The 10,000-nt window shown below is 32.6% G+C and overlaps 1 protein-coding gene across 1 annotated transcript in view; it reads left to right on the plus strand.

Moving 5' to 3' along the window:
• Nucleotides 1-6,388: 6,388 nt before the first annotated feature.
• The window catches only part of LOC144974442 (uncharacterized), a 158,083-nt gene continuing 154,471 nt past the window's right edge, over nt 6,389-10,000 (plus strand). The window contains exons 1-2 of the mRNA XM_078917318.1: nt 6,389-6,647; nt 7,178-7,682. The gene's annotated coding sequence lies outside the window, so the exon portion shown is untranslated. The remainder of the gene's footprint in view (nt 6,648-7,177; nt 7,683-10,000) is intronic.

A 10,000-nucleotide genomic window follows, 5' to 3' on the forward strand; every position in this document is an offset into this window, starting at 1 on the left:
AGAAGCCTAATAATCTTTAGTCAATCATTTTTTTTTCTTCTGAAAAGGCAATTTCTGTAGCCTCTAAATTCAAATCCAATGTACTTTCACTTGACTTCGTCACTTCCGGCAATGGTTTAATGCCACCCCCTCCCATCCCCACTCCACCGCTTCTCACATTTTCTTTACTTCTGAATTCTACATCTCACCCTCATCCAAGCATGTCCACTTGAAAAATGGTTTTCAATCCTAAGCCAGTCTTCTTTCCTTATTCCATCCATGGCTTTTATGGGTAGATTATTTGTCTCTTCCCTCCCAAAGCTTCTTAATTCAAAACAAAACCCACACAGACATCGTCTTTTGTTATTGAAATTTGTCCCAAACGCCGAGGGTATCAACTTGACTCCTGCCCACTTGAGAAAGAGGGATCTCCCTAGAGTTCGTTCTCGACAACGGAGAAAGTGCACTCGCCGGCAGGCAGCTCGTATAGCACTGCGCACGCGTAAACACTTAAGATTTCCACGACGTCATTTCTCGTTTGCAGTTTGAGTCACGTGTGAAAGGAAATCATTAACTTCCGGTGTAGTTAATGCGGTGCGGATGGTAGCCTCTACTCCTTAGCGTATTTTGGTTTAACGTTAGTGTTTGGGTGTAATTTAATTTCTGATGACAGAAAGTGTAGTGTTAGGAATAATAAACGTTCCATTTGGGAACAGAAGTATCGTGGGAACATAAAATTAAATTATAGAAATAAATTCAAAATGTAGTCGTTGTAAAATAATAGTCAAAGTGCTTTCTGTAGCATAAAATGGACAGTGACAAATTGTAATTGGTTTATATGAACTATACGTTTGCTTATTATTGTGCGGCCATGTGGTCTAGTGGTATGACACTCGCTTTCGGATCGGAAGGTCCTGGGTTCGAGCCTCGCTCGGCGCATAGTTGAGTCCTTGGAGAAGGCTCTTTATTCACATTCTCTCACCGTACTCAGGTGTAAAATGAGTACCTGGCCGTTAACATCTTTGTCTTTGTCCGAAAAATTGTAATATCGCCTGACAGGCATCATGTCCCGTCCGACATGTTAAATGTTGCTGTTGACCAGGGACCCCTTGTAAAGCGCTTTGAGCACATGTAGTGGATATTGCGCTATATAAAAGCTCAAACAAAAAAAAAAATTAAATTTAAAATGTAGTCGTCAAATAGTAGTCAAATTACTTTCTGTAGCCTAAAATGGACATTGGCAAATCGTAATTGGTTTATATGAACCATACGAGTCGTTTGCTTATTAAAAATGTTTTAGGGAGAAAGGGTTGTCAGATTGATTTATCAATTCTTTGGGTTTTTGGCTAAAAAAATGAATTAGTAAATGAAACCCTATCATATGAAATAAATGATTATGAATCTTCATGTCATGATTTTTACAAAGCATATTGTTGCTCATAATATATTTATTTTAAGGTCAAATGTCAACATTTCAAAACACCGCGGTTCTGTGGTTGAATAAGAAAGAATAAATAAAAAATGTCTGGCTCAGATTATTGTTTATTGCAGTTCCGGTTGATATCTGGCCTGAAGCCCTACCCTGAGCTAACAAAACTCATAAATGATACTATCTCTACTCTGTCGCTTCGTATTTTGAACCAGATTAATAAAAAAAAAACAAAAAAAAAAAAAAACAACAACAACAAAATTTTAAAAAACAACACGACCCCAAGCAAAAAACAAATAAACAAAAAAAAACAAAACAAATAAACAAACAAATCTGTTAGCGTCTTAATATATTTATAACAGAATGACAACAAACATCAATGAGTGATAATGATAGAGTGATAGACCATTAATCTTAGAGTGACAACCACCCCCCCCCCCAAAAAAAAACAAAAAAAAAAACCCAAAAAACCCCAACCCCCCCCCCCCCCCAAACAAACAAAACAAAACAAAAAACTAAAAAGAAAAAGAAAATAAAACAAAAACAAAAAAACGCCCAAAAACAAAACAACAACAACAACAACAACAACAACAACAACAAAACCACAACAACAAAAACAAAAACAAACAAACAATAAACAAAAAAAGAAAAGAAAAGAAAACAAACAGAAACAAACAAACAAACAAAAACAAACACAACCCCCCCCCTTCCCCCACAAAAACAAACAACATTACAAAATGAAAGTAGACTTGGAATTTGAAAAGTCATATCAATGCTGAAGTTTATAACGTATGTAATGAAAATGAATAGATTAATGAGGAATACATTATATTTGCAAAAAAAAAAAAAAAAAAAAAAAAAAAAAATATGGCATTGGGTTTGAACCTACGGTGCTCTGATAGAGTTAAAAAGAAACAGAAATTAAGATTTTGGGATCCAATTTGACATTGTGTCAAAGAAATACTCACTCGATTCAACTTTTATCATAGATGAATCTTGTCCTTTGGAAAATTATAGAAATCCAGCCATTAGTATTTACACTATTTCTTTTTTTCAGACCCTCTCTACTCAATCAATTGAACACTTTCGTTGTCTGATTGCGTTTAAATCGACCTTGTGTTATATATAATTTTTATATATATATATATATATATATATATATATATATATATTATGTATATATATATATATATATATATATATATATATACGTATATAGGAAGACTTCCTGATGAGAGCGAATGCTCGAAACAATATTGTAGAAGTTGATCATAATTATACTTGAAATATTTTATAAATGGCCCCTTTCATCAAAAGTTGAGTACTATTATTTTATGGTTTTCGTTTTCATAATTCATATCTATCCATCTATCTATCTATCTATCTATCTATCTATCTATCTATCTATCTATCTATCTATCTATCTATCTATCTATCTATCTATCTATCTATCTATCTATCTATCCATCTATCTGTCTATCTATCTATCTATCTATCTATCTATCTATCTATCTATCTATCTATCTATCTATATATATATATATATATATATATATATATATATATATATATATATATATCACATATTTTCAGCGGATAGATATCTGGTCTAAATATCGTTTGTTCAACTCGCACATCCATGCCCCTCAGCAAGTGTTGTTTGCCAGAGACCTTTCGACAAAGTCATGAAACTCAACCAAATGCTTATCAGTTTGGTTGTTAAATCCATGACAAATCTTTGTGACCGGCAGACACACGTTATGTGTTTTGATGAACTTTTATAATGTCGTTCGCAGCTTTGGCTATATGTAGCGGTAGGGGGAGCGAGAGGGGGGGGGGGGGGTAGAAAATAAAATAATTTATATATTACAGGAGGATGACGTCAATGGCACTTTATCTATATCGTAATATCTCTGCTATATTATAGCTGTTCTGGAAGGTCCCATTTTCATCACACCATGATATGCGATTCGAGGTCAAAGGTCAACCAAAAATACAAGTGCGATCTTTTAAGCCTACAAGCGTGTGCGTGTAATTAAATTTCAATACATTTCCCCAAATTCTCTCCCTTTGACAACAACGTACACAGAAACTAACTTCGTCGATATGTCCAGCGATAAACAAAAAATTCACGGAATAAGGTCGGGCGATACGTCCAGAGAGAGAAAACAAGGTCGGGCGATACATCCGATAAGACACATTAACGACTGCTGGGCCAGCAGGGTAAAAGATTGATGGTGGTTCCGATACAAGACATCATTCTGATGGTCCGATACCCCCTCGATACCATCCATCTATTGATACCGAGCCTGGTGTACAAATGGTAGGAAAGAAGAAGAAGAAGAAAAAACTCCCCCCCCCCAAAAAAAAAAAAAAAAAAAAAAAAACCATTAAAAAACGTAAGGATAATAACTAGAGAACAGGGAGAGGGGAGAGGAAGAAGAAGAAGACGAAAGGAGAAAAAAAAAAAAAAAAGAAAAAGAAAAAAGAGATGTGAAGATATTGACCATTGATTGGCGGAACTCGGAATGCAAAACGATTATTAATACGCCATGATTGACACACAATCTGATGGACCTTGTCACTCAACGAACGATGCAAGTGTTCATACGCGTTCTTATCTAGTCCATTTTCTCCCCTAGTCTAGATAATCGGACTATAATCTGTCTGTATGTGTAATGTATCCCTCCACCACTGCTGTTTCGGATAGTTGGATAAATATGTATAATTTTGGCAACATTTTATAACGCTAAATGTCTCTAATTATTGTCTCGCTTAAATAAATAAGAAAAACAGGTGGGCGCGTGCATTGAATGTAGTAAGTACATCTGATAAAGCGAATAATTGAATGTGATGTATCATTTTGGCTATAATGGGGATAATTTGTTCATTATTCTCCGGCTTTTGAACATGCCTTTGATGTTTGTGTCCGTTATAATAATATGATGGTAATGGGGGGAAAGAACCTGTAGAAATCAAGGCATTATCTGTTAATTTGATCTCGTCTCTTTTCGGGTTTGAAGTCGTGAAAACGAAGGAAATGGCGGAGGATAGGAAGGCGGAAGAGGAAATCAAGAAAAAAAGAAGATGGCGGCCGGCCGGACAGACAAGATAGTGACGCAAGCAGGAAGTGGCATGATAACATCGTATTCACAAATTAAAAAAAAAAAAAATTAAAAAGAAAAAGAAAATTAAATTATCTAATTTATTCAAACAATATTTTTTTTTTCATTTTGTTTATTGCATTGTTTTAATGAATGTATTCAAGTAGCTACAACAAACATAAAACGGAACAACAGAAGTATTCTTGTGGTCAATTTGCTAATGTATAAATCCAGTTTGTGATGTCTCAAACAACGTTAATGTATCGGAGAAATTTAGAAAAATGCTTAAAATTTAATGTATAAAAATACAAATGCATAAAACATGGATTACATAATATATCAATCGATCGATCAAGCAATAAATAAATAAATAAATATCTATATTTATCTATCTCTCTATCTATATCTAAATCTATCTACATCTATCTATCTATCTATCTATCTATCTATCTATCTATCTATCTATCTATCTATTTATCTATCTCTCTATCTATCTATATCTAAATCTATCTACATCTATCTATCTATCTATATCTAAATCTATCTACATCTATCTATCTATCTATTTATCTACCTATCTATCTATCTACCTATCTATCGATTCTTTCCCCCCCCTTCCTCTCTCTCTTCTCTCTCTCTCTCTCTCTCTCTCTCTCTCTCTCTCCCTCCCTCTCACTCTGTACATATTTAAATTTCTATCTTCTTTTAATTTTCGTATCCCTCCCCCTTATTTCTTTGTTTGTTTGTGTGTGTGTGTGTGTGTGTGTGTGTCTGTGTGTGTGTGTGTGTGTGTTTGTACGTGTATCTTTTATTGTTTTTGTTCCCTTTGTCGACATTTCCCCTCATATTTTTCGGTGTCAAGGGCGTTTTCCCTGGAAGATTAAACATGACTTAATAACATCAGACAACTTAGTTTTATTTTGCTATCAAAATAATTGTTTAGATTAATCTTATCATCGTTTCTCTTCGTGGACGAACACAAATTCTATCTCACCCCATCTTTTCTCCATTTCTTTTTGTCTCTTACTGCATTATATAATAGATGTGTAACCGATAACAACTTGCCCCCCCCCCCCCCCCAACACCACCTTCCTATGTAGGCGGGGCATAAGCGGCAATATAAAAATCAATAAACACGCCCACTTTTAGACATGTTGTACTACTTCACGCACCATTTTGCAACTAGATCTAACTGTTTGTCTGTATTTCTATTTTTGTTATTAACAAAACGATCCTTTCTCGTTAGCAGTTTGTTTCATGAACAAGCTACCTAGTCTGCTAACAGCCCAACCGGCTTGTTTTCTGTCATATTCTCTTCGGTTACGTGGTTGAACCTAGTGCGCCATGCATTGCAGTGGTTATTATTATAAATTATAACAATTGACGCATCGATAACAAAATTATTATAATAATAACACGTAGATTTTTATCATGTTACAAGTCACTTCACCAGAATAACAAGATGGCGACGCAGTGCAAACGGCTGCCGTCACGACTCTTTCTTTACACGACTGCTGTTAACTGCCATGCGCACGCACTTCTCTTGTTGAGTTTGCGCAGAACTTCAACTGCTGTAAACTGCAACTGGGCATTTTTTCTTTTTTTAAAACAATAATAATGAAAGAAAAAGGAAACGTTTATAGAGCGAAAAACAAAACCAAATAAAAAGAAAGCTAAAAGACAAAATGATTTTTCAAGCGATTGCTAATTAGATATGCAAAAGATACTCATGAAATCTGTTCAAAGATATTGTTGTATTAAATAATGTAAAAGGAAAAGAAAGAATGAAATAAAATAACATAAAACTGAGATTCTGTCATGTGTTGGGAATAACTAATGATCAAAAGTCATGTTATTTATTTTATCATGAACACTGTAGTTGAGAATGGGATAAATAACCAGTTGTTTGGTGGCTATATATCATACTGTTAAATACATACTTAGTAAAATCAGTACTGCAAATGTGATTCATGTTGTTTATTTTTTTTCTGACAAATTATAAAAGTTGAAAAGAAAGAAAGAAAAAAAGGATTTAATTTCTGTGAAGTTGTGAAACAGTTCGAATCGTATTACTGCACATAATCGGATTCTGATGGCGTGTTTTAATGAAATGATTTTACGGAAAAGATATAATTGTATTTTAAATTTTTACATTTTCTTTTTTTTTTTGGTGTGTTTAAGTACTTAGTCTAGATATAATAATAATGATAATAATAATGATAATAATAATAAATAATAATAATAATAAATATAATGATAATAATAATGATAATAATAATATAATAATAATAATAATAATAATAATAATAATAATAATAATAATAATGATAATAATAATAATAAATATATATAATAATAATAATAATAATAATAATAATAATAATAATAATAATAATAATAATAATAATAATAATATATTATATCGAATACAAAAGAAAATCCAAATTGCCAAATGTTTTGATGATGCGAAAATATTACTCCCCTTTGTTGAATACTCATAATATTATGATGAGAAACAGAAAGATAATTCATTACTGAAATGTCAATAATATTGATTACCTTACTTAATAGTGAATTCTAGTTTTTTTTGAATAGAGAGAAAAGAAAAGTGTGTAAATTCTAAATTCTTCTTCAATTTCAATCCATATATATATATCTTTTTCAGTCGGGATGAGACAGTCCGTTTCATACATTGAAAATATTTGCTCTTATTTACAATACATAACGATTGGAAGACAAACAGAATATTTTCATTCCCGTGAAACTGCGAAGTAGTGCGAGTTGTATCCCTACGCATAATCCGATTTAGTTAGATGACGTGTGTTTTGATCAATGATTTTACTACGCCTATTTCAGTTAGTTTCTCGTTTGTGCTCCTAGTGTGTGAACAATGTTGAATATCGAAAAGTAAAAACTGAACAACGTTCAACGAATTGTGATGTGAAATTGTTACGCAGTGTTAGTTGTTGAATACACACACTCAAATCCAAATAAACAAAGAGGTACAAATTATTATTATTATTATTATTATTATTATTATTATTATTATTATTATTATTATTATTATTATTATTATTATTATCATTATTGTTATTATTATTATCATTATTATTGAAATTCAAACGTATTCGTCCCTGGTATCTCATCTAAAAAAGAAGAAGAAGGAAAAGGTAAGAAAATTTCTATTCATGCTATGCGTTTAAACAAAATACTCACATATTCTGCCCGTCAGATGATTTGTACCAAAGATAAAAACTATGTGAAACCTCTGGCATTTTTACTCTTAAAGAGTAACTTTATTAATAGCTAATTACGCAATTATGGGTTGGGAAAGTTGGGGAGCTAAGAGGACGAATGTTTGAAGTATTGCACTATGAACCGGAAGGTCCTGGGTTCGAGTCCCGCTTCAGGCTGTTTTTAAGATTTTTTTTTTCAATTATTAATGGTTGCTCATTTTGGACAACATGGGCGATTCCTGTTGACATCAGACGGGTTATCTACATTTCTCAATGGAAATTTCTAGACGACAGCACCTGCTGACGCGGAAGTGTGTAGTTTAACCCTCTCCTTACCAGCCATTTTCAGGATTTCCCCCAAAACTTCACACCCAAATAACACAAAAACAGATTTTTCCCACTCAGACACAATAGCAGTAAAGTTCTTGTCATAAATAATTTCTTTAGTAAAACATGCTCTACAACACACTGTTCATTTTCTTTAAATTTTATGATGTACAAAAGAAATTTGAATAAGAAAATGGTTGGTTGTATCGTAACGAATATGACGATTTTCCTATAGTTGGTAAGGAGAGGGTTAATCAAGAATAATGTTGATTGTATCGTAACGAATGTGACGATTTTCCTATAGTTGGTAAGGAGAGGGTTAATCAAGAATAATGTTGATTGTATCGTAACGAATGTGACGATTTTCCTATAGTTGGTAAGGAGTGGTTTTAATAACAAGAAATAATGTTGATTGTATCGTAACGAATGTGACGATTTTCCTATAGTTGGTAAGGAGAGGGTTAATCAAATCGCCGACACGATGGTCTATTATTAATAACAAAAAGCTGAGTGACGTCACCTTCATCCATTCTACTATTCTGACTCCGAAAAGTGAATGGAGCGAGCAGGCACTTATGTTGATAATAACAAGAAATGAAGTGAGTAGGAAAGTGCCAGAAGACAATAATAGAGAATAAAAATTTTGCGGCCCAGATTGTGGGCTCGAATTGGATAGCTCAGACAGCATGCAGAGCCACGGGTCGCGGGTTCGAGCCCCCATCGCCGCCGGGTGAAATTTTTATTCTCTATTGTCTCCCGGCACTGTCCTACTAACTTCATTTCTTACAATTTTATTTTGAATCGTAGATATTATATATCTAGAAGGCCACGATATCCTTCGTTCCTCGACATTTGTGTCAACCATAGTTTATTCTGATCATGTTTCAAAAGGCATCGCCATATTATATGGTTAGCTATTGTCATAGTTCGGTATTGTTTTATAACGTTTTGACTAACAATTCAACTTGTTGAAAAATATACAATATTATGAAATACGGAATTAACAATCATAATTGAATTGAATAATATCAAGTACACAATTGTGTGTTGATTAAAAAACAAAAATACAAAAACAAAACAAAGAAAAAAGCATAAACAAAACAAAAACAAAAACAAAAGACACACACAAAACAACAACAACAACAAAAAAAAAAAAAAAAAAAAAAAAAAAAAAAAAAAAAAAAAAAAAAAAAAAACAGAACAAATAAACAAAAGTAAAAATTCTCAAGCAGAACAAAACAAAACAAAACAAAAACACCCCCCCCCCCCTTACCACACACTCCTACGTCATTTATTTGTGTATTAAATACAATGTAATGAATAAGATGCAGATATTTTGAAATAACTTATGTTTTGTCCCTTTTTTGTGTTGTTGTTGTTGTTGTTGTTGTTGTTGTTGTTGTTGTTGTTGTTCATGACGCTTCACATAGCAAAAGAGAATGGCAACAGCAAAAATAATACCAACAGTAACAATAACATTGTAAAAACAATAACAACAACAACAACAATACGAATGAAAACAACGACAAAAACAACATCATCAACAACAAACGACAACAACAACAAACATCGAATAAGAAATGCCTACAAATGCAAAAAATGATAAAAACACCCCCCCCACCCCTAAAAAAAAAGAAACACAAAAAAACAACAACAACAGTAAAAATAACAATTAAACAACCAACAACAACACTGATAAAACAAGACAATGGAAAAACACTGAAAAACAACAAACAAAACACCAACAACAACACTGATAAAAACAACAACAACAACAACAACAATTGCAATACATAATGACAACAAACGAAAACAACGCAATAACTACTATAAACAATATTAACAACAACAAAACTATTTTTAAAAAAGCAACAACAGAAACAATGGTAGGAGCGAATAAATAAAATGACAATAACACAAAGAAT

This window comes from Berghia stephanieae, chromosome 6, assembly GCF_034508935.2.
Source record: "Berghia stephanieae isolate SIO BIC M18660-M18661 chromosome 6, UCSD_Bste_1.3, whole genome shotgun sequence".
Taxonomy (NCBI): Eukaryota; Metazoa; Mollusca; class Gastropoda; order Nudibranchia; family Aeolidiidae; genus Berghia; species Berghia stephanieae.